The sequence below is a fragment of the Gopherus flavomarginatus genome, chromosome 3 (genome assembly GCF_025201925.1).
Source record: "Gopherus flavomarginatus isolate rGopFla2 chromosome 3, rGopFla2.mat.asm, whole genome shotgun sequence".
Lineage (NCBI taxonomy): Eukaryota > Metazoa > Chordata > Testudines > Testudinidae > Gopherus > Gopherus flavomarginatus.
In genome coordinates, this window is record NC_066619.1 from 279,883,057 (window position 1) to 279,910,120 (window position 27,064).

Sequence of the window (27,064 nt, forward strand, 5' to 3'; positions counted from 1 at the left end):
CCTAGCCTGCGGACCGGGACAGCTACTGCTCTGCTCCTGTGACCGTGTTAACTCCCATGACGGCTGAGGCCCTGCTTCTCCTGTGGGAGACAATGGCTGGTGGATTCTTCTAGCAGTAGATCCACTGACTCTGCTCCTCCCCTAATCTGCCCCTGCCCAGTGCTGTGTGCCTCTGTGGGCAAGAGCATGCAGGAAGCGCTGCTGCATAGATTCCCCAAACCCTGTCTAGCCCCATGCAGCAGAATTGCTCTGGTTTCTCTCCATCTGGGGATCTTAGGGCTGTGTTCACCGGAGCTGGAGGAGCAGGAAATGTGCTGTAGCAGGCAGGTGTTGCAGTGCTGCCCAACACCACTCTACTGGGGGTCGATAGGTTTAAGGTGACACAGCTACTGATCACTGCTGCAATACCTCTCAGGTCAAGATAACCTCATACTGTCACTGGAGATGGAATATTCCTCCATGGAGGTCCCACCTGGTCCATCATGGGGCCTGGGTGGAATTGTTCCCTCCAGTAAATTCTCCAGTATGGTTTGAAATGTCCTAAGTGATGGCACTTCCACCACCAACCCGGAGAGACTAAATGTGAGCTGTAGAAGGCAGAGGAATAAAAAGCTTTTCCCCCATGACAGTCATACTAAAATTTTCCTGTACAAATTTTCACTCTCTTTATCCCTAAACATCCTCCCTTTGATCACCCTAAACAAGCCCTGTCCCCTTTGGCTGTTTACCCTTCATACATTTGCAGATGCTTATCTTGTTTCTCCTCGATATTGCCGAAGCCAAGCTATTGATATTTAATTCTTTTTCTCTTTCCTCCTATGTCGGTTTCTCCAAGCTGGTAAACATTTGTGTGGCTTTTCTCTGAATTCCCTCGTATTTATCAGCATTAAACGTAGCCAGAGTGTTTTAGGTGTGGATGCACCAGTCCTGAACCTCCAGCCCTACGGGTCCATCTCCATCCTCTCTCCAAGGCAGGCACCTCACTTAGAACATCTTCATACTAAGTGACTGGCCAAAGAGGTGACCTCACGGCTACATCCCAGGTCACAGTGGAGTTCTTTAAATCAAGGCTTTGAGCTCTGGAGTGATAAACTATGGCCTGTGTTTTCAAAAACAACTTGTGGTTTTGGATCCCTCATTTTTTGGATCCTCAACCTGAGGGACATTAAATGGGCTGGGGTTTTCAGAGGGCAGTTGGTCAGCACTGTATGGAAATCAGGCCCTCTGTAAAAGTGTCTCAAGTTGGGTACCCAAAATCACTAGTCATTTGAAACTTTAGCTTATGACCTTTATTGATCATGTCTGCACTACACGAGCACCCAAACTATGGTAACTATGATCCCAAAGCTTTGCCCCAGCATGCACCAGGTGTGTGTGTGCAGGGGGTCGGGGTGGGCGTAGGGCCAGTGTAAAGACTGAGATGTACTTTTTAGCCTCAATCTCTGGTTATGGTCCTGGTCAGACATCTAGATGTGCACCTCCAGGACATCACAACCCAGACTCAACTGGGTACTGAAGACACGGTTTTCTATTCATTTCAATCACTAGTTAATTCAGTCCTGTTTAATTTAATCCAGCAACTCATCAGGATGAAATTATTTCAATTAAAAAAAATGAAATTTCTTTATTTTGATCATCCTGCTGGTTATTATTGGAGAATTTGATCCAATACTAGCTAAGGACAGTTGTTTATTAGAAGAGAAGGCCAATATTCTGAATGCAAGGAAAGAAGAAAAATCACAAGGAAGAGAGAGCCATGTGACAATAAATCTTGGCCTGATCCCATCAAAGCCAATGGAAAGAATCTCATTGTCTTCTACAACTACTGGGCCAGACCTTCTAGAAGTATATGCTGTTATTCAGACCTAGACACTGATCCCATTTCCACTGAAAAACCACCAATTCTCCACTATGTTACAGTCACTGTAGTCATTCATGGTTGTACGAAAGGGGTGTAATGTGCTACCAAGCCTGAATTCTTCATTCTGTGCATCTGGGAAGTCGTGTTCCACTTCCGCAGGTGTAAACGGCGACATGGAGTGGGCAAGGCATGGAGTGGGCAGAATCAGGCCCCTGAATTTCGGTCTGAACATGGCGGTGCTTGTCAAAAGCACTGCCAAGAGTTTTGCAAGCTATGATATGCACCTGACTGGTCATTGGCTAACAAGAGCAGATGCTTATTCCAATCAAAATGACGGGAAATGGAGGTAGTAGAAATAAGAGGGAGACACTAACCAAAATAGAAACTGGGTCAAATCCCAAGGGCCTGCCTCGTTTCTTCACTCTGGTAAATTCCTACCCACCTCAAGTTTTGCTTGACTATGCACCAAGCAAGCACTTCAGGATCTGTCCCACGAGAGAAGTATTGGGTGCCTTGCAGACAGTAAGACGACAAGGTCTCAGTCCTGAAGAGCTTAATTATACTTGGCACTTCCATAGTATCTTTCATCCAAGGATCTCAAAAGCACTTTACAAATATTGGGTTAGATCCTCAGCTAATGCAAATCAGCCGCACCTGACTTCAATAGAGTTGTGCTGATTTATGCCAGCTGAGAATCTGGCCCGGCCTGCAATTAAACCGTGCAACACCTGAGAGAGAGAGAGAGAGAGGCAAGGCCGGTCTTTTGTTGCAGGAGTCTTCAATTCTAGGTTTCTCAGGCTAAAACCTTGTGTTGATCGTGGGTGGATGTGGACTGGCTGTAGGGAGTGCAGCAATCAAACCTCAAGGCATCCTGGAGAGGCTCCCAGCCCCTACAGTGGAGATAATGAAGCCGAACCATCCCGGAGATCCTCAACGGAAAGTGACATGCGAGTTTGATCTGTTAACAGCAGCTTGGTGACACAAAGGGTCAGACCATGCTGGGGGGCTCAGCGGGAGCTTCCATTCTCCCAGGGTATCATTATGTTAGCCCTCCCCCAAGCAAAATAGGACAAGCAGTTTTATTTACTTTGGCGAGCCAGCTTAGGTCTAAAGGTCGGCTGCGATACAGCAACTCTTACGCTCCCAAGTGTCCCCTCTTATCACAGCACACTCACGGGTCTGGTTATTTGCACTAAAAATGGAATGGAAAAATAAAAGGTTACAATAAGGTCCATGATTTTTCACTTTTCTTTTATTCAATTGCACATCAAGAGTCTTTGCCCTTTGCCACCACCCTCCCTGGGCTCTGCTCTGAAAAGGTGACCTGATCATATCGCAGCCCTGCAAGTTACACCACCTTGGGCTAGATCCTGCCTAGGGCAGATGAGCAGAATTGTGCACCTAAGCATAGGAGAAAAACCGGTGAGCCGGGCAGGAGACCCAGTTCACATATTAAAGGCTGTCAAGTTATGGGGCAAGGGCTTAGCTAAAAGCATCCTAATGGCATGATGATGAAGAGGATGCTCAAACCTGTACCCTGCCCATATTTTAACTCTGTGCTCTTGCGAGTAAGTGTACGAAGGCATGCGGGGATTCTGATCTGGGGTTCTGGTTCAGGTCAGTCTCTCATTGTGTCCTGTTAGTAAAAGCTTCAGGTCTTCCCTGTACATAATCTCACTCTCATAGCTTCAAGCAAATAAAAGATCCCCAGTTCCTATACAGAAATCCAGTCTGAGATTACAACAGGCAGAATATATTTCAAACAGCAAATCCTGGACAGGGGAGGTGACACAAGGTTAGCGGTAGAACTCCCACTCCTCAATGTGACTGCCAGGCAGTGAGGTACTGTCACTTTTCACACAAGGCACAGTCAACCTGTGGAACTCCTTGCCAGAGGATGTTGTGAAGGCCAAGACTATAACAGGGTTCAAAAAAGAACTAGTAAGTTCATGGAGGATAGGTCCATCAATGGCTATTAACCAGGATGGGCAGGGATGGTGTCCCTAGCCTCTGTTTGCCAGAAGCTGGGAATGGGCAACAGGGGATGGATCACTTGACGAATACCTTTTCTGTTTATTCCCTCTGGGGCACCTGGCACTGGCCACTGTCAGAAGACAGGATACTGGGTGAGATGGACCATTGGTCTGACCCAGTATGGCTGTTCTTATGTTACCAAAGGCTATGACTAAAATGTAGCTCCTAGTACCCTTGGTTTGCCAGGAGCACTTGTGCTGCAGAGAAGGAGGGTGAAGGCCTGAAGATGTTCGTTAATCAAGACAGCAAGCCGCACCACTTGTCAGAGATGCTTCTATGAAGTGCCACTTGCTGGAAATGTTAGTGCTTCACTCCAGAAGAATATTCCAACTCTAGCAACAGTTTAGGCCAGGGGTTCATCTTGTGCCACTTTAAATGCACCCAAGACCGAGGGTCCCCAGGGAATCCTCCCAGGGAAATTATTATTTTAACATAACAGATAATGGTACAATCTAGTCTAGGGGTTCTCAACCTTTTTCTTGCTGAGGCCCCCCTCAATACGCTATACAAATGCCAGGGCCCAGCGGAGTGGGGGGACCCTTAGGCATAGGCATCCTTTTATTTCTATAGGGGCGGGGCGGGGCAAGACCTGGCGGGGCTCAAGCCAGCTCCACACAGCAGGGAGCGTGCGTCACCTGCACCCCCAACTTGTTCAGTTGGCCACTGAGCATTTCTGGGCTGTGGGGGGACATAATCAAAAAATATAACTCAAAGGGGGCATTCACTTCAAAAAGTTTAAAACCACTCCGGGTGCAGGCAGGAGGTAGCTCAGGGTGCAGGCAGGAGTAGCTGGGGCTGCGTGCAGGCAGGGGAGTAGCTCAGAGTGCAGGCAGGGGGTAGCTGGGGGCTGTGTGTAGGCAGGGAGTAGCTAGGGGCTGTGTGTAGGCAGGGGGTAGCTAGGGGCTGTGTGAAGTGAGAGGGGTAACTCGGTGCAAAGAGGGGTAGCTGGGCTGTGTTTAGGCACGGGAGTAGCTCAGGGTGCAGGCAGGGGGGTAGCTCAGGGTGCAGGCAGGGGGTACCTGGGGCTGTGTGTAGGCAGGGGATAGCTGGGAGCTGTGTGAAGTGAGGGAGTAGCTCAGAGTGCAGGCAGGGGAGTAGCTGGGGCTGTGTGCAGGCAGGGAGGTAGCTCAGGGTGAAGGCGGAGGGGTAGCTGGGGCTGTGTGTATGCAGGGGTAGCTTATGGTGCAGAAACAGGGTAGCTCAGGCTGTATGCAGGGGAGTAGCTGGGGCTGTGTGTACGCCGGGGGCAGCTAGGGGCTGTGTACAGGTGTGTGTGTGGGCTACCAGGGCTGCTCCTGGCTTGGTGGGGAGGTTTGCCAGCTTCAGCCCCACACCGCTCACGGCTTCGGGGGCTTGACAGGGTGCTAGTATCAGCCCTGGGCCACTCCCGGCTGGGACTGCTCGCTTTAACCCTGTGCTGCTCCTGGTGGGGGTGGGGCCGCCAGCTTTAGCTCCACGCTGCTCCCAGCTTCAGTGCCAGAGCTCAGAGCCAGCTGTGGGGCTCTGCAGCTCCCCTGAAAGAGCTTGCAGACCCCCAGGGAGCCATGGACTGCCGGTTGAGAACTGCTCAGCTAGTCCACTGGAAAGGCAAAACAAACACTTGCTCTGATCCCTCACTGAGCCCTCCAGCCCGTCATTGTTGAAAATCTAATTATGCACAGTCATTTTTTTAACAGAGTGAAATAAATTAGCACTCGGATCAGCCAGTCCAGTCCCTGGCACTTCTGTAACAGAAAGGCAATGACGACAAGGGTGATATGCAGAAAAAAAATGCCATTAAAATGGAGTACTGGGCTGGAGGGTCTGGTCAAGCAGGAAAGATTAAGTTTATTGTGGGTTGCCTGGCTAAGGGACCATCCCTTATGGATAAACCCTAGAGAAGTGAATAGAGGATACTCTCATTATCAGTGTTTAAACAAGCATATATGAGTCTATAGTAGGGATATAAGACCCTAGGGATTTCAGAGTTATGTCTCCAGAATCCTACTGGTTTAATCTCCACTAAATCCAAGAGAATTTTTTCCATAAGAGCACTAAGGAAGTGTGTGAGCAGATGTAATTTCCAACCTGCTCTAAACTAGTGTCCACACACTGGGAAGACTCAAAGCTCACCCCCTTCCTTGGGTTTGTATTTAACAACAACATAAACTTCTGCTCAAACCTTCTACTCAGGCTTGGCTGCTCCTATGGTTCTTCCCTCAGGACTGCTCAGCCCACACCCTAAATCCTCTCTCTTTAGGCAGCTGATCCTATTTCTTTAATATCTGGGCAAGGTAATAAGTCACTGGCTTCAAGAAGTCCGCAGAACCTCCCCAAGAAAACACTGGCACAAGAGTGTGTGTGTGTGGGTATAACAACTACAATGCACACATACGTTCGGAGGGTGTAAACTCCAAAGAGCAAGCAGTCATTTAGGGAAACAGAGACTGGTATTCGGTGTAATGTGATAAAACTGAGCTATGGAAAATTTAGACTGAAGAGCAACAAAAATAGAATCCAAGCACTGGCTGTGGATCAGCTTCCGAAGGCACATAGAATCTCCGTTTTTTCAGACAGGACAACGCTATGGAATACACACTAGGGAACAAACCTGCACCAGCAGGGAGAGAGACCTTGTGATCTACTGTCACAGGGCTTTTCCATTCCAGGGTGGGATTTTCACATGCACGCTGCTCAGCACTGGCTTAACCCTGCTTCCACTCAAGTCAATGGGAGTGTTCCCCACTGACCTAGATATTGGTGCAGGGAGTATATACAGCAGTTCATTGCCTTTTGTCCATTCACTTTCACCCTGATAGCACTAAGGATTAGGGCCTTCTTTTTCCAGCGAGTCGCTCTGCTTTTGCCCTCGGCTGAAATGTCATCACAGGAGAAACTGTCTGAACAGCACTGGAGTCAGGGTTCTCCCCAGAGCTCCCTGGAGCACATGCTCAGCTATCCGGGAAGGGAGTGGGGGGGAGGAGGAGTCAGAGGTGTTTGTAAGCGAGCATTCGCTCTCGTGGCGCACTGTCAGCTCTGTGGTGCTCTGGTCGTGCTAACGCCAGTACCACATGCACATGAACAGAGCTGCACCTCAATGCCAAAACGACAGCAAGAGGCACGTAAGGTGACATGCACCTGGCTGGCAACACTCCAAAGCTCCTCTACTTGTTTGTTCTTTTGCTTGATGAGCCCAGGGGTAGCGAAGTGCCTGCCAAGCCCTGCTGGGAAATAGAGATTCGCAGCTGCTGCTGCAACAAACTCTGACAGATGAGATCATCGCAAAGCGAGACACCGACAAACCACTGCCTCATTTCTTCCCGGCTAGAGCTCTCAGCTGACTGAGCAAGAAAGGGCTCAGCGGATTGGTCTTGGGACAGGAACCCTTTCAACCCGGGGTTGCCAGGGATTTTAAATGGTGCCTGTGGGATGACAGGTTGTGACCAGTGTCAAATGAATTAGTAGCCCCAGTCCAGTGGACAGCTGCTCACATCGCAAAAGACCTCCAGACCAGTCAGAACATTGGCCCCACTGGCTGGCCCAGTTTAGCGACCGAAAGCTAAGGGTGCAATTGAAAACCCGCGGCTGGCCCATGCCAGTTGACTGGGGCTAAGATGCTGTTCAACTGCCATATAGCCACGCGGACTCAGGCTGCAGCCCAAGCTCTGGGACCCTCCCCCATACAGGGTCCTAGAGGCCAGGCTCCAGTCCGAGCCTACACTGCAAACAAACAGCCCCTTAGCTTGAGCCCGATCCAGCTGGGACAAGCCAGCCACGGGTTTTTAACTGCAGTGTAGACACACTTGAGGTGGCCCTGCCAGTTCAGGGTGGGGACACTGCACGGTTAAGACACAAAACATTGTATAAATGAAATGAAAGAGAGCGCAAGTGTATTCACGTTTGTCTTCTCGCCCCCTCCGGACCCAGCTATGCCCAGGGCCAGTGAAGAATGCAACGCGTCAGCAGTGATGAAGATGGGGAGGCTGGGGATCCTGACCCTGCATTAACGAGAGCACTGCTGTGCAGACACCAACTTGTTCTAGCCCAGCGGCAGAAGCTAGCCTCAGAGGGATGCCACATGATCATGATGAGGATCACACCTCAGACACTTCCATTCCAAGCCCCTTTTTCACCCTGTGTGCTTCTGACTCCTTGGCAGTGGGGCTAGAGACTTGCTGTTACTCAGTGCAAATGAGCCTTCACTCACATGTGCTGGTGTAATCACTGCCCAGGTTGACTTGCTGTAGAGCTCGACCCAGGACCTCTGGATTTAAAAGCATGAGCCTCTACTGCTGGAGTGAAGGGTGAGCGGAGGCAGTAGCTGACTCATAAGCCTCTGCAGATGGTGCAGCCACTAGAGGGGGACAAACAACCACAAGGTGTTAGTGTACGTTACACTGTTGTGCAACAGTTGCATCCACCTCACTGTGCATCACGTAAGGCCTCGAGGAAGAACATGCTAGGAACTCCATGACAGAGCTCTGCCTGACAGTAAATCCAGCTGTTTCCTAGGTACTGCAGAGACTTGGTTTGTCACAATCACCTAGGAAAGTGATGCGTAAAAAATCAACTGGCTCAAATAAAACTCATCCCATTCTGTGCCTGAGGATTATGCTAATTAGGGAAGACTTTTCATTCAGTTAATTACGTGTGTGTTTAAGAGTAATCTTTATTTCAATGACTTTGGAGGATTGTTGGTCTTTATAGGCCGCTTCTCCTTTATGGTATCCCAGCTGCCAGTGGCTGATATCACAGAATGACTGTAAGGTCCCAGTGCTAGGCCAGGGTAGAGAATGTTACAGACTTGCATGCAAAGTTCTCTATCAAGTGAGCAGGGTTTCGGGAAAGAAATCCAGTTTAGTGTTATCAGCTCTGTAAATTTCATGGTGACATTTATACTGACTTTTTGAGGGCAAGATGAAGTAACCGGAGAGACGCTTTTATCCTTTTTAAAAAAATGGTGTGTCAATTTAGTGCTGGTGAAAGAAGCAGACTGTTAACATTCCCCAAGGCGGCTCTCTCGTGCCAGGCAATGTCTAACACAGAGACACTGAAAGCTTGCCCCACACTGCCCTGCAGGGACCATCTTCACAGCCCAGTGGCCCATTCCGGACTTACCAGTCCGGGTACTTATATGGCTCTCTTCCTCGTAGTATCTGAGTCCTGCCCTGGCCGCTGCTAACACTGTGCGATGGTTTTTGTGATGTGAACACTTGTCCACTGAGAACTGTCCTGAGACCCACCACCTGACCCTCTATAAGCTACCAGTCTGACGGCCACCACTTTCACTTACCACCATCCTGGGCTGACTTCCAACTGGCATCAGAGACAAGGGACAGATCCTCAGCTGGTGTAAAAACTGTCCTAGCATTAAGTTGAAGGAGCTGTGGCAGCTTACACCAGCTGAGGAGCTAACCCAAAAGGCAGTGGGTCCTCAAAGCAACCCCCTGAGCCAGTCCACCACAGCCATCAACAAAAGCAACCAGACTTTGAAGACAGTATAAAAAACACTTAATTTTCCACAGAGAAATTGAAAAACTTCAAGAATGTTGATGACTGTTTCTGCAAAAAAAATATTTTTTGGAAAAAAATTAAATTTTTTAAGGGAAAAAAATTGGTTTGAAAAAAGAAAAGAAAAAAAGACCAGCTCTGATTTTAGGTCAGTTTTTATCTCAGTCCTTCCTCAGACAAAGTCCCATGAAGAGAAGACTGAGGTGAAAGCTAATTACCTCACTCTTTGGCCCTGTTTGGTCGATTTGTCTCCTTTTGGGATCACAGATGAGCATATAACAGTCCTTCCCAGAGAATACACTGCTCATTAAATACCATAACAGATGCTGGTCTTGCAGCGTTCCCTACCTCACTGGCAAAACAGAGTTCACATGAGGTTCCCAACCTGATTTCTTAAACGGAGACGCTCAGATAAGCTTCAGATCAGCCTATGAATCTTGGGATGGTTACCTCAACTATTCCAGACCTTCGTGCAACTCAGCTTTGATGTTAGTCACTGAGGAGAGAACTTTTGCCTTCATTACAAATATTTGCTGAGAAAAAAAAGGAAGATTTCATTAGGCTAATGGCTTTTTAATTAACTTGGTGTCTGCTGCAGTGGAGTTTGCTCACATCTGCTGAGAACAGAGGACAGAAGGCTTCTTTGTCTATGGTATTTCAATACAATAAAGCCTTAAATAAGCGCAGGAATGAGATGGTATACCATTGACCTCTAGTGGATGGAATAAGAACTGCTCAGCTGTGGGTCATGGGCCTTATACTGTTAATAGCTGCAGAGGATTCTCCTTTAACACAAGTATTAGGAGGACTGTCCTATTGGAATAGGAAGGTAAGAACTCTCTCCTTGTAATTGTCAAACTCCACAGTTGCATACCATGCATTTCTTGAGTGGCAATAGAGAAGTCACAATTAGCCAACCAAAAAACTTCATTCAATTCCAGTGTAGTGCTTCAAAAGAAGCACCATTAAACACATCCTTAACAAAACCCAGAATTCAAATATGGAACTCACAAGCAGAAGTTACATAAACAATTCTGATACAAGGCTTAACTCTCAGTTCAGGCATTCCAGACCATCATGTGCAACAATCCTCAGCCATCAGCACTCAAATAACCCTATGTCTACCCCTGCAATAAGGACATGTCTGATCTCAAATTGCCTTTAGTAGCCTAGGGCCAGATCCTCAGCTGGTGTAAATCAGTGTAGATCTAACTGAGGATATGGCCCATTAAACTGTAATTTAGCTAATTCTTTTTGTTATTTTTCATACAAAGATTGTAAAAAGTTTGAGATTTCATCCAATCATGTGCAGTCTACAAAAATGAAGAATTTACCTGAACTGCTAAAGGCTACCCGGATATCATCTATCTATTTAATCCCATGTTTCTTTATAGAACCTGCTCAAAAGTCATACACAAATATACCATATTTTTTATTTATATATATATAAAATTTTCTTCCTACTGTACAAAATAATTATAAGGAAAACATAATTAGGGACAAGGCTACTGTATGACCAAAGTAAACTCTCAAATCATTAAGAGGTTTGTGAGTTACATTAAAACAAGAATTGGCCGCGCCATAACGAGCTAGCAAACTTGATAATATATACATCCAAACAGTCTCTTGGGCAGTAAATTAACTATTAAATCTCAAACATCAGCCATTTAATTGCAAGAGGAATAGGAGGAAAAAAATGTTGGACTCACTCCACTCAAAAATTCAAAAAGGGTAATTTATAATGGATTACAACTCCAACTAATTAACAGAGTTACTTGTAGATTCATTTTGGACCTGATCCAACACCTCTCCAAGTACATGGGAAGACTGCTATTGACTGAACTGGAGCTGGATCAGACCCTCTGATCCTGCAAAGACTTCCTCATATGCTTGACTTTACTCATGTGTGGTATTCTATTGGCTCCACTGGGACTACTCACAAGAGTAGAGTTAAGTATATGCTTAAATCTTTGCAGGGTTGGGCCCTAAGTGCTGTATGTTTAGGGAAGTTGCACTAAATTATTCAAACAAAGAAATGTAAAGCCTCTTTTTGGTGTACGTCTCTAGGCAACCCTAACTATGGGGGTGCTGTGGTGCCTCCATAATTTATACTGCCTACTATGTTCATTTAGTCAAGCTCTCATATCTATGAGATGAAAAAGCCTCTTGTGCTATTTAACATCAAGACTGCAGATCTAGAGGCAAATCTGGAAGGGGGAGGTAGAAAAGGATCCATATGGTCCTACTCTTCTGCTACAGACTGAGGTACTGCTGGCTGTGAACATCCCTCGAGCAGAAAGGGATGCCCCTGGGAAATGGGCAGGGACAGGACTAGGAACATGCCACAGATGCACATAGCCCCTTTCCTCCAGAGCCAAGGCTGCAGGACTTTTGTTCCTGAATGGACAAACACCCGATTCCTAGGCCTGGTCCTGCAGGGTATAGCACAGAGCTACGAAAAACATCTGGAACTAACCTACCAGCTTGGGGGCAGGTGTTTGTCATCTGCATGTCATACACACCCCTCACTAGTGCTTTGGGGCTATGCCAGGTTCTTGTCGTCCGGCTAAACTGAATTTATTCAGCTGTAGCCAGCTCCCGGGGAGCCTGACCACTGCCCAGCTGGCACCTTTCCTCCATAGGGCAGCTCCCCAGAGAGAAAGTGGTCACAAAACTTCGCTCTTGGTTCAGCGGAAGGAGGAAAGGCTGGAAAACAAACAAACATTCTCACGAAGGTCCCTAGCGCGCTTACTCTCAGTCACATTTCATGTACACCCAACACCATGCCACGGGGGCTGCACAAAACCCTAGATCCATAGGGACAGCTGCTGTAACCACAGGGTCCGTGACTGATACTACAGGAGATTCTAGAGGCGATATCTGAGATCAGAGTTGCACTGGGCTAGGCACTGTACATTCACACGTTAAGAGACAGTCCCTACACCAAAAACCTGACAATTTAAATAGAGAACATGGGCCCAGAGTGGGAGAAGGGAGGCATGGTCATCCGCTTTAACAGATGGGGAATTGAGGCACAGAGATCTCAAAGTCACCCTGGAAATCTGTGGCAGAGCCAGGAACTGATCCCAAGCCTCCGGTGTCTCAGTCCACAGTCTTTCTGCCTTACTCTAGTCTCCTCTCAAAAGCTACTGGGATATAGCTGTTAGCTACATATTGATTGCTTCTATATCAGAGCCTTAACCGCAAGACCATCTGTCCTTCTCTTAGACTTCTCATCTTTTTTTATCCCAGCTTCAAAACGTTAGATGGCTGTTAGAAGCCACTTTTGGAAATGTTGGCCATCATTTCAGGTGCCCAAGTGAGACCCATTCCCTCCACCAATGCTGCTCTGAACTATGTTGTGCTGAACCCTGCAGTTTTCAAACAAGAGTGGGCAGGTAGATGCTTTTCTAAAAGATCTGCTCTTGGAATTATTTTGAGGAAGTTCTCTGGCCTGTGTTATCCAGGAGGTCAGACTAGATGATTACAAATGGTCCCTCTGGCCTTGGAATCTACAAATCTACAACCCATAACATTTTGTTTGTCTGTTTAGATTGTCCCTTCTGCCTAATAGGTTTTAAGCTTGGCTCACTTTGGAATGGACTTCCCTCCATTATACCATGATGCCAGCCTGAAATAGTCTGAGTTACCCTACGGTGATGCAGGGAAGACCCAGGTGAGAGGGCATCAGAACATACCAGCCAGAAGTCATCTCAGACTGGGAATCAAGACCAGGCCTGGAGGGCAAAGCAACCTGTTAGCGACTGACCTGTGTCTGTGTTGTATCCCATCCGCAGCACACAACTGGACCAAGCATCAGGAGGGGAGAGAGAAAGAGAGAGAGAGAGGTTTTCCATTCACTGCAATCCTCGCTCCTGTGTTATGCTTATCTTAACAGCAGGATGCATCTTACAAAAATGACTAAGCCAAAAATCAATATTGAATCAGCTCTTCACCCCCTCCCCCAAAAGGGCATTTGGTTACCAAGGGGCTTTAAATGAAAACCTGGATTAAAAGGCTTTATGAAAACACAAAAGGAGGACAAGGGAATCTTTCCAGAATGAATGTTGATCTAACTTTTCATTTCCGAGTATTTCAGTCTGAACTCTTTTTGTGTGTTCAGTAAAAGCTGGAGAGGAATTCCTTTGTCCGGATGGATTATAGTGGAGCAGGCTCCCCAGCAAATCCTTTTGCAAAAGTGCACAGACCCCAAATTAACTCTCTATTGCTGTGATAGAAAAGATGGCCCTAACAACATCCTACCAGCCCAATATCTAATTAATACACCCACCCTTCTATCTGCCTGGGAATATAATGCATGCCCATCGCTGCAGTAGGAGTGCCTTAAATTCTAAAAGTGGCAAGGAAATATCACCTTGTGGTTAAGATGCTAGATTGTGCCTCAGGAGATCTGGGTTCAATTTCTGGCTCTGCCACAGACTTACTGTGGGACTGTGGGCAAGTCACTTAATCTCTTCATGGCTCAGTTTCCTATCTGTGAACTAAGGATGAACAGACTTCTTATTGCCAACCTCTGGCTTATTTAGCTCATGCACTCTTTAGGGCAGCAATGGTCTCTCACTATGTATTTTTGCAGCGCATGGCACAATGGAGCTCCAATTCCAGTTGCAGCTTCTAGGTGCTACAATAATAATCACGTTGATTAGCTTACTCTTGTATAGTCAGAGCTGCTTTAGCCAAATTTGTTTGCAAGGTCTATAATTATTTGCATTTTTTTAAAAAAGCTTTCAGATAAGCAGTTGAACAGCGAACTAGGTCAGATTATAAAGACCTCACTGTTTCTGATCTAGTAGGATAATTGTTCACACTATAACTACAATCAAATTTGGGAGACACACCTAGCATCTGTACCATTCCAGCTGCTGAAAGGAATCAACCTGCTATCTTAGGAATACAAAATTCTAATAACCAGCCTGAAAAATTCAGTGAATTTGCATCAACACAAAAGCCTGGGGGTCCCTGTTTGGTTTTTAAAGAATAGGGTTGTTGAAAAGGGTATTTGAAGGTCAAATATCTGCTCCATTTTAACAATAGTTATAATCAATGGAGAGTGTTCTCTGGGCCCTCATTAGCTAGATTTTTTAAAAATCAAACATTCTATTACCAATAAACATGCTGGCCACATTTTTGTAGGACCTACATTAACATAATATTTAGTGCTTCCTCGGTTGGTTCTATGGCAGTAATTAAATAGATGACACTATTCCTAGAGCGCTGTTCCGCTTGGAGGAACAATGGCTCATTCTGGCATGATGATGTACTGTAGAAATAAAAGTAAGTGATGTTAAATGAAAAGGGCCATGTTAATTTCAGCTTCATTTGAAACACAGAAGTGGAGGGAAGAGCGGGAGATAGATTACTACATGGAAGAGGACAGATTTAGTAGAGAACACAGCCTAGGGTAATATTAACAAATGATGGAGAGGAAACACAATTAAAAATCATGAAAAGTAATTTACTCTGTCCCTGCCAAAATGTCCTTAAAAGCCACTATGTATATCTGAGATCCCTCTTTCCCCAGCACTGTTAGTGGTATCAGTTAGTGGGACCGGAGATCGGCCAGTAGAATACTGGTGCGTATGTGTGTGTGTGTGTAAAAACTTCCTAGCAGACAGGATACAGACACGAGTCATCAGGTAACCGTACGCCCGGGACATGGGGAAGAGAAACTACAACCTCTAGCTCCAATGATGCATGTTCCCAGATTTCAGCTAAAGAAAGAGTCCTGCTACTATTTCAATGGAATGGGCCCTGCTGTGTCGAGGAGCAGCACTGTGGTGTGCCATCGAGTAGAGGGAGCACACACACATCCATGCTCCAGGACAGGGTGCACTGGAGTTTAGCTGAAGAGTTAAGAGTTAAGCTGCTCTGCTATTTCCCGTATTTCGCGGAAGCTCCTTCCTTGCTGACTGCAGAGCTGAGACATTCAGGCCTCTTTTCTTTAATGCTCCCGGGTTTTTGTACAGAATGCGACACCTTGACAAATCTCCACTGGATCCGCCCAACATTAATAACACAAGGCTGACACGTACAACACCTGCAGATAATGAAGCGACTGCTACTTTACTAGCCTGCTGTATGCAGGGATGACAGAGTATCGTGCACTCACTGCATGCCATTCCAGTTGTGCTCATCAGTCACTATTATGGCTAGAGCTGAATCAGAGCAAATCCAGAACTATCATTGCTCAAGCTTAGTTACTATAGGCCTGATCCAATGCCCAGTGAAGTCAACGGCAAGACTCACACAGATTTCAATAGGCACTGGACCTGGTTCTAAACTGGGGGTGGGGAATAGCTGGCTAAGGCAAAACCCCAGATAGAACATGCCTCTCCTGAACTTTGGGAGAGTTTGGATCAGAACCTGAACATGGTGGTTTGGGCCTGGTCTCTGGATTGAAGTGTGGTTCAAGGGAGAGGAAACTGGATCCTACTCTTTCATCAACAGAATTATTTACTAAATTCCAATCAGCTACATCCATGCTACTCCCTGGGGAAGGCAATGGGTTTCACAGGTGTCACTAAAGGCACAATCTGAAAGCATCACCTGGCCTGTGGAAGCTTTACCACTAGAAATGCTGCATGAGGAGTAAAGTTTCACAGAGTTTAAGGCTAGAAAGGACCATAAAATCATCTAATCTGATCTGTGTACCATAGGCCCTCGAATCTCACTGTTGCCTCTGCACTGAGCTCAATAACTTGTGTTTGACTAAAGCCTCTTCCAGAAAGTCTTGATTTGAAGACATCAAGAAATGGTGACTCCCCCACTCCCCTTGGTAAGGGCTAATCACCTTCACTGTTACAAAACTGTGCCTTATTTTTGATTTGAATGTGTCTGGCTTCAGCTTCCAGCCACTAGTTCTTGTGCCTTTCTCCACTAGATTAGATTAAAGAGCCCTAATATACCAGTAATTTCTCCCCTTGAAGGTACTTACACACTGTAATCAAGTCACCTCTCAATCTTCAAGTGCAATAGATTCAGTTTTCTAAATCTCTCACTGTAAAGTATTTTCTCCAGCCCTCAAATATTTGTTGTGGCTTATTTCTACACTCTCTCCAATTTTTTCAACAGCCCTTTTAAGTGATGTGGGCATCAAACCTGGACACAGTATTCCAGTCTCAGTCTCATCAATGCAGTCCACAGAAGGTAAAAATCATCTTCCTCCTGCTACTCACTGCTCTCTTGTACCCAGCAGGGCTCTCAGTTCCCAGGCTGAGGCTGCAGGGCTGGCAGCTGGAAAACTTGTGGTTTTGCTTGTGGGGTGAGCACGTTTGATCGGGAACCACTGAGGCACAACCACGGAGTCCCACAAAAGCATTTTTACAAAGCCACTTTTCAGAGCACAGTCGTACATTAAAGGGCAAGACCAATCAAATAAGAGAACTGCATATGAGTACGGAGTAACTAATCTTAAAACACAAATTATGACCTTTCTACAATTCTTTGCCCTCAAGTCTAACTGAATTGTTTTTGAAGTTGGAAGAAAGTTGTGAAAGGTGACAGAACCGATGTAAGCAATCATAGAAGCATAGGGTTAGAAGCAGGGCCGGCTCCAGCATTTTTGCCGCCCCAAGTGGCAGTGGGGAGGGGGGGGGGGACAAAAACAAACAACAAGAAATCGGCAGCAGTTCAACAGCAGCAATTCAGAGGCAGGTCCTTCCCTCTGAGAGGGACTGAGGGACCTGCTGCCGAATTGCTGCCGAAGACCCGGACATGCTGTTCCTTTTTGTTGGCTGCCCCAAGCACTTGCTTGCTAGCCTGGTGCCTGGAGCCGGCCCTGGTTAGAAGGTGCCTGCAAGGGTCATCTAGTCTAACCCTCTGCCATGATGCAGGATATGTTTTGTCTAAAGCCAACAAACTCTGGGTGAAAGCCTGACCCCACTGAAGCCAGTGGCAAAACGCTGTCCCTGCTGTATTTTCAGCCTGCCTGCAACTATACAATCACCCAGCCTGTTCTGTCCTAACTGTTGATTGCTGGGTATTTCTTGATCAGGGAAAGGTGTGGAACGGCACGGGGCTTGTACTTGGCTGGTAGGTTCATTGCTTGGACAAGATCATATCCAGTGGAAGGCTGAGACTGAGGCTAAAGCTGGAGAGGCTGGGGGTGGTGTTCTTCTGGGCCAGTACCTCCCTGTGTGCTAGCTCAGTCGCTCAAAGCCCACACAACAGCTACTCCAGATAGCACACATCTTCAGATATTCCCATTTCTTACCCTGTCCTAGGGGAGGCAGTGCAGCCTAGCAGATAGAGCACTGGATTGGGTCTTAGGCCTGGTCTACTCTACGCGTTTAAACCGATTTTAGCAGCGTTAAACCGATTTAACGCCGCACCCGTCCACACTACGAGGCCCTTTATATCGATATAAAAGGCTCTTTAAATTGGTTTCTGTACTCCTCCCCAACGAGAGGAGTAGTGCTAAAATCGGTATTACCATATCGGATTAGGGTTAGTGTGGCCGCAAACCGACGGTATTGGCCTCCGGGCGGTATCCCACAGTGCACCACTATGACCGCTCTGGACAGGAATCTGAACTCGGATGCAGTGGCCAGGTAAACAGGAAAAGCCCCGTGAACTTTTGAATTACATTTCCTGTTTGCCCAGCATGGAGCTCTGATCAGCACGGGTGGCGATGCAGTCCCAAATCCAAAAAGAGCTCCAGCATGGACCGTATGGGAGATACTGGATCTGATCGCTGTATGGGGAGACAAATCTGTTCTATCAGAGCTCCGTTACAGAAGACGAAATGCCAAAGCGTTTGAAAAAAATCTCCAGGCTACACAGTGCTGCGTGACAAGCGTAACGGAAAGCCAAAGAATCAAATGGATGCTCATGGAGGGAGGGAGGGGGTACTGAGGACTCCAGCTATCCCACAGTCCACAGCAGTCTCTGAAAATTATTTGCATTCTTGGCTGAGCTCCCAGTGCCTGTAGGTTCAAACACATTGTCCAGCGTGGTTCAGGGTATAGCTCGTCAATTTACTCCCTCCCCCCACCACGTGAAAGAAAAGGGAAAGAAATCGTTTCTTGACTTTTTTCAGTGTCACCCTATGTCTACTGAATGCTGCTGGTAGACGCGATGCTGCAGCAGTGAAGAGCAGTATTTGCTCCTCTCCCCTCCCCGGTGGCAGATGGTACAATATGACTGCTATGTGTTGTCACCATCAGCCCGTGAGTGCTCCTGGCTAGCCTCAGGTGAGGCTGGCCAGGGGCGCCTGGGTAAACATAGGAATGATTCCTGGTCATTCCCAGTAGATGGCACAGAATGGCTGGTAACCATCCTCATTATAGCCACGGGGGGCTGAGCTCCATCAGCCCCCTCCCTTTCCTGTGTAAAGGAAAGATTCTGTACTGCCTGGACTATCATAGCAGCAGGATGCTGGGCTCCTCTCCTCCGCATCGCTTAATGTCCTGCCTGGACTGTCATAGCACCAGGAGGCTGCCTCCCTCTCATTTTATCTCACTAACAAGTCACTGTTTCTTATTCCTGCATTCTTTATAACTTCATGACACAAATGGGGGGGACACTGCCACAGTAGCCCAGGAAGGTTGGGGGAGGAGGGAAGCAACGGCAGGGGCACCCTCCGTGAATGGCATGTAGCTCATCATTTCTGCGGGATCTGACACGGAGCAGCTGTGCTCTCTGATACACTGCTTCTCTAGTACACTTGCCACATATTCTAGGCAAGACTGACTCTATTTTTAGAAACCATAAAGGAGGGATTGACTTGGGGAGTCACTCCCAGTTTTGCCTTTGCGCCCCCGGCCGACCTCAGCCAGGGGCACCCATGATAGCAGCAGACGGTACAGAACGACAGATAACCGTCATCTTACTGCCAATTTACAATGGCAGCAGAAGGTGCAGAACAACTGATAACCGTCTCTGCTATCATGCAAAAGCAAACGAATGCTGCTGTGTAGTGCTGCAGTAACGCCTCTGTCAGCGGCATCCAGTACACATATGGTGACAGTAAAAAAAAAAGGCTGAACGGGCTCCGTGGTTGCTGTGCTATGGCGTCTGCCAGGGCAATCCAGGGAAAAAGGGTGCGAAATGATTGCCTGCCGTTGTTTTCCCGGAGGAAGGAATGAGTGACGACATTTACCCAGAACCACCTGCGACAATGATTTTTGCCCCATCAGGCACTGGGATCTCAACCCAGAATTCCAAGGGGTGGGGGAGGCTGCGGGAACTATGGGATAGCTACAGAATAGCTACCCACAGTGCAACGCTCCAGAAATCGAAGCTAGCCTCGGACCATGGACACACACCGCTGAATTAATGTGCTTAGTGTGGCCGCGTGCACTCGACTTTATACAATCTGTTTTACAAAGCTGGTTTATGTAAAATCGGAATAATCCCGTAGTGTAGACGTACCCTAGAAAACCGGGGCATTCAATTCCTGGCTCCACCACTGACCGACCCGGTAGTCTTGGGTAAATTACGCTTCCCCTTTGTGCCTCAGTTTCCCCATCTACAAAATGGGATTACAACACCGACCTCCTTTATGAAGAGCTTTGAGATCTACTGATGAAAAGTGCTAGATATGAGCTAGGAATTATTATGATGACACAACAGCAACAGCTTAACAATCAAACTGAACCTAATAGCTTAGGTCCTAAAGTACTGATGATGTTGCTTATTCAGCAGGTGGAGCTCTTGCCTTGGAAGAGATACTCAAACCAGTGCCTCAGGAGGACATGGAAACATAAAACCAAGGGCCTGGCCACTCTGTACTCCAAGATCCACAGCATGTTTGACAAAAGTAGGGGCATTAATGTTATTCTCCTTGATAAACACCAACTTGGATATTTACATTCTGTCTCTCTACAGTCCCGCTACAATTTCTATCAATTTTACTTGCTTTTTTCTTTCCTGTCCTTAGCTGCTGTTTAGTGTTGTAGTGAGCTGTTCAACAGCTGCCATGTTCCACCCTGGAGGTGGCCACACTGGGAGATCCAAACCGCTACTGGCAATTGTAAAGTATGGCTACCCTGCAGCTGGGAGGGTGCCTCCCAACCTGGGTAGACAAGACTCACTAGTTTTGCTCAAGCTATCACATTAAAATATACAGGAGCGGCGCCAGAGTTTTTGGTGCCCCAGGCGGGGGCCCTTCCACACCCCTGGTCATTGGCGGCAATTCTGCGGTGGGGGATCCTTCCGCACTCCCGGTCTTCGGGGCACTTCGGCGGCAGGTCCTGGAGCAAGTGAAGGACCTGCTGCAGAATTGCCGCCGAAGACCCGGAGTGCAGAAAGACCCTCCGCTGCCGAATTGCTGCCGAGGGTGGCAAAATGCTGCCCCCACAAATCCTGGTGCCCTAAGCGACCACCTAGGTCGCCTAAATGGAAGTGCCGGCCCTGAAAATATAGTAGTGTGAACGCGGCAGCATGAGTGGATGGCTCAGACTAGCCACCTGAGCTTGTATTCAGGCAGACAGCCCAAGCCACAGCCTCCACACTGCTATTTTTAGCAAACTAACCTGATCAAAGCTAGTGTGAGTCTTTCTATCGAGGTTGGGAGGCAAGTTCCAAGCTGCAGCATAGACATATTCTAAGATGCTTTGGGATTTATCTGGATGACAGCCCCTATACAAATGTAACACTCAATCATGAGTCATCACTTATGGGGTCTTTGTGCGTTCCAAGCACTGGACAAACAAGTAAGGTCCTTATTCAGACATGACTGAATAGCTAAGCTCTCATCAGGTCTCACACTTTGTTCGGAATGCAACTAGGGTAAGGCTCTAGGCAGGAGTTTCCTAGCTGAGGTCCTGCCAGTGAGAACGCTCACCCCAGGGAGCAAGTTTCAAAATGATGATATCACAGGGCACAGTCACAATCTCACAACAATGACTGACATCAGTTACGCCTGCTGAATACAAACGCGGTACAGCCTTATTCCACGGGCCAGTACTGTATGAACCACTCACACAGAACATTCCTAGTTTGTACCGAGGACCTAATTCTACAACAGGGCGGGCCAGCTGACCCAGCATTGGCCTGGGAATCAGGAGACATGCACTATTCCCAGTTCTCCTGCTGACCTACTGTATGATCCTGAGCAAGTCACTTCACCCCTGTGTGACTCAGTGTCTCCTCCCACCCCTTTGTGCCTTGTCTATTTAAATTGTGAGCTCATCAGGACAGGGACTTTTTCTCACTAGGATATACGTACAGCACCTAGCACAGTGACGCCTCTAGGCATGCCTGTCACGTATATTATAACAAATGATACAGCCCTTCCTCCCACAAGGGCTGCAAGTTGTGGCTTTTGGTTATCAGAGCTGGACACACTTTAAAAAAAAAATCACTCTAGCCAACTGAATTGTGGAGACTTTCCCAGGCTGTTCACCAACATTTCTAGACCAGGGCCCATTCCAACACCCGCTGAAGTCAATGGAAAGGTTCTAAACAACTTCTGTGGGCTTTGGCTCAAGCCATTACAGCACCGAGAAAATATCCCGTCAACTCCAATGTGCTAGACTCATTTTTAAACACTGATGCCAAGACTCACGCAGACAGTTTTAGAACCAGCTGCTTATGTTATACATTCTTAAGGAAGGTCAAGTAATTCAGCAAACAGCTCATGACCTTCCTGCGCCGACCTTCAACTGCTTTAATTAAAAGAAAAAGGATAGCAGCACCAGAAGATTGAATCGTGAAAGCTGGCTATCAAAATCTTACAGGGGTAACTCATTTGACCGTGCAGGAAGAATAGCCCTTCTGGTCATGTGGCCTATGCCACTTTTAATTACAAAAATCTGCTGAATGTTTAAGGAGAGGGAAACTCTTCACGGGAGCACTGCAGGAGTGACTGGGACTCAGGCATTACAGCAAAGCCCATCTACTGTCTACTGTGTGCCAGATGAAGAGCGGTGATAGCTTATGTCACGTCAGGGAGATCCTGCTCTGTGCCAATAGCAACTGGAAGGATGCAGCACCTGCACAGTCCTTGGGACAAATCCTTTGCTCTCCCTGAAGTCAGCAGAGCTGCACCAGTTTGCACCAGTGGAAGATCTGCCCTCTGGAGAGGCTAAAGAAATAATCTTACCCAGGCAGGGCTTTGAAGCTGTGCTCCGGCTCTGCTCCAGCTCCAGGCAAAAACCTGCAGCTCCACTGCTCCGGAGCTACTCCGGGCTCCAGCTCCGGGCTCTGCTCCAAAGCCCTGTACCCAGGAACTTAATTTTGTGCTAGGTTTTTATTTTAAAGCACTCAAAGAAAAGAGCAGAAATTGGCAAGGTTTTAAATCTGCAAGATCCCTAGTGATACAGGCTCTGAGCTCAAAGCTCTGCTTCCCTGTAACTACAATGGGGCTGAGGCACTGGTCCATGGTCTCAATGTCGCTAAAGAGAGGTAAGCCAGTCACCAGCACGCATCCACCCCTCTTCTGATCTAAGTTTGGTGCACTGGTCAATAAGGAGCAGCCCCAATGAAGTGACCTGAGTGAGATCAGAAGTGAGCCCCTGGGGGTCGCTATGTATTGAGTGCCATCAATGGGCCCGATTCCCGTCTCATTTACACCAGTGTAAATCCAAAGCAACACCACGAAGTCTGTGGAGTTACACGGGGGATCAATTCACCCTTTTGTGTTTTAATCCAACACACAAAGGCCTTGCCTTCCCAGCTGCAGATCCCTACCTGATAGCGAGAGAAGGAGACCCAGTTAACCGCTCTTATCTCCCCTTGACCACCCCCAGGCTTTTAGAGTTTAGGGTTAGGGTAGATTGCTTAGTGGTTCCTGCTGTCCCTGAACCCAAGGGAGGGAAAGGGCCAAAAATCGCAGCTGACCCCTCTCCCGTTCAGATACTTAGCTCTAAATGTTATCTGGTGACGCAGGATGGATCAGATCCCTGCTCTGTTCCCTCCATGCCCAATCTGTCGGATGTGGAGTGAGGCCTGTGGAAAAAGTGGGATTATTTCCACCCACTCTGAAAGCAGGAAGCTGCAGCTATCGGGAAACTAAGTTTCTTGTGCCTCGCTTCCAGGATTGCCAATCCCAAATAATAAGAACATAAGAACGGCCATACTGGGTTAGACCAATGGTCCATCTAGCCCAGTATCCTGTCTGCCAACAGTGGCCAGTGCCAAGTGCTCCAGAGGGAATGAACAGAACAGATAATCAAGTGATCCATCCTCTGTAGCTCATTCCCAGCTTCTGGCAAACAGAGGCTAGGAACACCATCCCTGCCTATCCTGGCTAATAGCCATTGGTGGACCTATCCTCCGTGAATTTATCTAGTTCTTTTTTGAACCCTTGGGCCTTCACAACACCCTCTGGCAAAGAGTTCCACAGGTTGACTGTGTGTTGTCACATATTGAAACAACTTCACCCAAGTGACTCCAAACTGGCGGAGGAATGAAACCGGAGTTACGGGGCTCAGTCAGTTCCCTCCTACCTGCAGGGAGAAAAATAACCCGCCTGTGCTTTTCAGGCTTGGAATCTCTCTCTTACAGACTGGCGTTGCTGCTTTCGACTTGGAGATGCCAAGGGACCATTTTGCACAGTTCCCTCCTGGACGGTTCCTAAATAACAGCAAGGGTATATCTACGTTGCACACGTGGGCTCATGGGACTCGGGTTACGGGGCTGTGGTGTACACATTCAGGCTCCGGCTGGAGTCTAAGCTCTGGGACCCTGTGAAAAGGGAGAGTCCTAGAGCCTTTGCTCCAGACTGAACCTGAATGTGTACAGTACAGTTAAACAGCCCCTCGCCCGAACTAGCTGACATGGGTCAGCTGCGAGTGTTTCACTGCAGCACGGATGTACACCTAGAGCCTTTGTCCAGGAGACTCTGGACACGCTAAGCCTCCATTTTGGCCAATCCACCCTAGAAAAGTGAATGAGCTGTAACCAAACCCATATAAGAACCAACGGCTCAGTGAGCCCCCACTAGCCATGCTGAACCTCCCCCAAACCATTTTAACTGCCGTGCCCTCTGGGTACCTATCCCACAACACCCGCCTCGGCTCTCAGCAGCAGTGTATTCTGGGAGATGGTGCCAGGCCAGTAGCAGGAGGACTAGCTGTACTGTTTCAGCTTGTTAACACCCACACTGGGCTCGTTCATCTACCAACGTGATATATGCCATCATGTGCCAGCAATGCCCCTCTGCCATGTGCATTGGCCAAACCAGACAGTCTCTACGCAAAAGAATAAATAGTCACAAATCTGACATCAGGAATCATAACATTCAAAAACCAGTGGGAGAACACTTCAACCTCTCTAACCACTCAGTGACAGACTTGAAGGTGGCAATTTTGCAACAAAAATACTTCAAAAACAGACTCCAAAGAGAGACTGCTGAACTCAAAGTAATATGCAAATTAGATACAATTAACTCAGGCCTAAACAGAGACTGAGAATGGTTGGGTCATTACACTAATTGAATCTATTTCCCTATGTTAAGTTCTCCACATACTTTCTATGAGTCATCTTAATCATCACTTCACAAGTTTTTTTTTCTCCTGCTGACTATAGCTCATCTCAATTGATTAGACACTTCCAGTTGGTATGCATACTTCCACCTTTTCATGTTCTTTGTATGTATAAATATCTCCTGTCTGCGTGTTCCACTCTATGCATCCGAAGAAGAGAGCTGTAGCCCACGAAAGCTTATGCTGAAATAAATTTGTTAGTCTCTAAGGTGCCACAAGTACTCCTGTTCTTTTTACTGGGATTAAACTGGTTCAGAATGAACTGGTGAAGCCTTAACCAGGTATTAAACCTGTCGGAAGGCTGGCTGTGCTTCCCAGCTATTAGACCTCTTGGGGCATTTCAGTGCCTAGACAGACACAAAGCGTTCTATAAGCCTTGCAGGGCCTCTGATTGTTTATTGTCCCTAGTGTAGACAAGGCATTTGCTGGATGGCAAATGACAAAGTAGTAATGAAACAACCTTAAATTTACTCAGCACGGGAAAAAAACACAGCCATGTACACGAGCAAAAAGTAGCTGTCGTTGATACAATATAAAAGGCGATTCTATGCTACCTACTGCCCTTGTGTGTCCTGTCCGTTATTGGAGAACAGTGGTCAGGCAGATATGATAGAACCTTTGCCCTTCTAACCTGGCAGAAGGAGCCAAAGACACGTGGAGCCAGGGTGAGGAGGTATCATTGCTCAGCAGCAACGGCTTGATTTTCAGAGACATTGATCATGCGCGTTCTCCTCTGCAGCTCATTGGAGTGGATCCGCACCTTTTAAAAGTTAGCCAGATTTTCAAATAATTTAGGGGTAAAAGCATGCACCTGACTCATACAGTTACTGCAATGAAGTGCACATCGTGGGTAATCACATGTGCAAATAGCCAGCTAGTAGGGGTTCTAAAAGCGCTCAGCATCACTTTTACCGTATTAATTGCAATGTTATTTTGGGGGTCAGATCAGCCAGAGGCCCCAACAAAAATGAGGACCCAATATGCTGGGCACTGGGGCCATGCACACACTGGAAGCCGTTCTTGCTGCCTTGAAGAACTTACAAGCCAACTGAAGATAAAGTGGGGTGCAAGACGATCAGAGGGGATGGAGGAGAGTAACAGAGATAGGAGACACATGCTTGCAAAGACTAGCTAGGTACAAAGACTAGCAAGCCCTAAAGGTATAGGGCGTGGTTTGCAAAAGCGAAGTCCCGCTGGAGTCAGTGAGAGCACACAGTTAAGCCAATGGGGAGAGCTTTTGGAAACCCCACCGTGACTACACAAGGAACACATGCTATCCTTGATCTCTGTGTAAGCCTCTTCCTGCTATCGGCAGGAGCTCTGCTGTGGATCAAGGGGATTATCTGGTCCTACATCTTACGTCGAGTAACATCCTGCTTTACAATGCCGTGGGATTAGCTGTGGAGTAAAATGCTGCACAATGCTTTTAGCACTACCATAATCCAGCGCTTTGTAAACCTGGCCCACAACCCACAATAAAAAAATGCAAGAGAGATGTTGCAGAAACTTCCAGGTACAGTGGGATTCCTCCAGGGTTAATTTCTGGAGAGGCTATTCTTCACAGATGCATTACTATTTATTATTATTATTATTAGTGTTATTGTAGTGGCTGGGAGCTCTAGTCGGCCCAGGGCCCCACTAGGTGCTGCACAAACACAGAACAAAAAAAAAAAGCATGGCCCCTGCCCAAAAGATCTTCTGATCTAAGTAGAAGACAAGAGATGGGTACAGACAGATGGGGGTGACTACAAGGGAACAATGAGACAATTCCAGTCACCGTGACTGGCAGTGCTCTCTGCACACGAGCAGCCTGACTGCTGTCAAGTTTCTTGTAGGCAGCACAGAAAAGGAAGTTTTCAGGAGGGATCTGAAGGAGAACAGTGAAGTGACCTTGTGGATGCTTACACAGAGCATCTAGAGTTTAAGGTCAGAAGGGACCATCAGATCACCTTTCTAGTTTGACGTCCCGTAGATCACTGGACATTAAATTTCCCTTAGTTAGCCCAGTACGGAGCCCTTCCTTTTTCCTTCACAAGGGTTGCCAACATCCCCCGGTTCTGTTAGCAAAGACGGTAGGTCTTGGCCTTTCTTTTTAAGAAGATCATCCCTCTTCAAGCTGGTTTTGTGAACTATACAGCTGGGGCGGTCCTTAGGCATACGCAGAATACGCAGCTGGGTAGGGCACCATGAAATTTGGGGCACCGAATTGTTCCAAATTTCATGGAGCCCT

The 27,064-nt window shown here is 47.3% G+C and overlaps 1 protein-coding gene across 10 annotated transcripts in view; it reads right to left on the minus strand.

Annotated features, from left to right (window-relative positions):
* LOC127046389 (leucine zipper putative tumor suppressor 3-like) overlaps nt 1–27,064 on the minus strand; it is a 370,036-nt gene that overhangs the window by 245,168 nt on the left and 97,804 nt on the right. For 4 of the 10 annotated variants that reach the window (XR_007773013.1, XM_050943368.1, XM_050943370.1 and 1 more), the window contains exons 2-3: nt 8,082–8,228; nt 2,949–3,053 (exon numbers count right to left, since the gene is read on the minus strand). The exons of 2 other annotated variants lie outside the window; for them this stretch is intronic. The gene's annotated coding sequence lies outside the window, so the exon portion shown is untranslated. Of the gene's footprint in view, nt 1–2,948; nt 3,054–8,081; nt 8,229–13,154; nt 13,194–27,064 lie in introns of those variants that run through there. 4 more of the 10 variants (XM_050943374.1, XM_050943372.1, XM_050943371.1 and 1 more) reach the window with 3 other exon arrangements.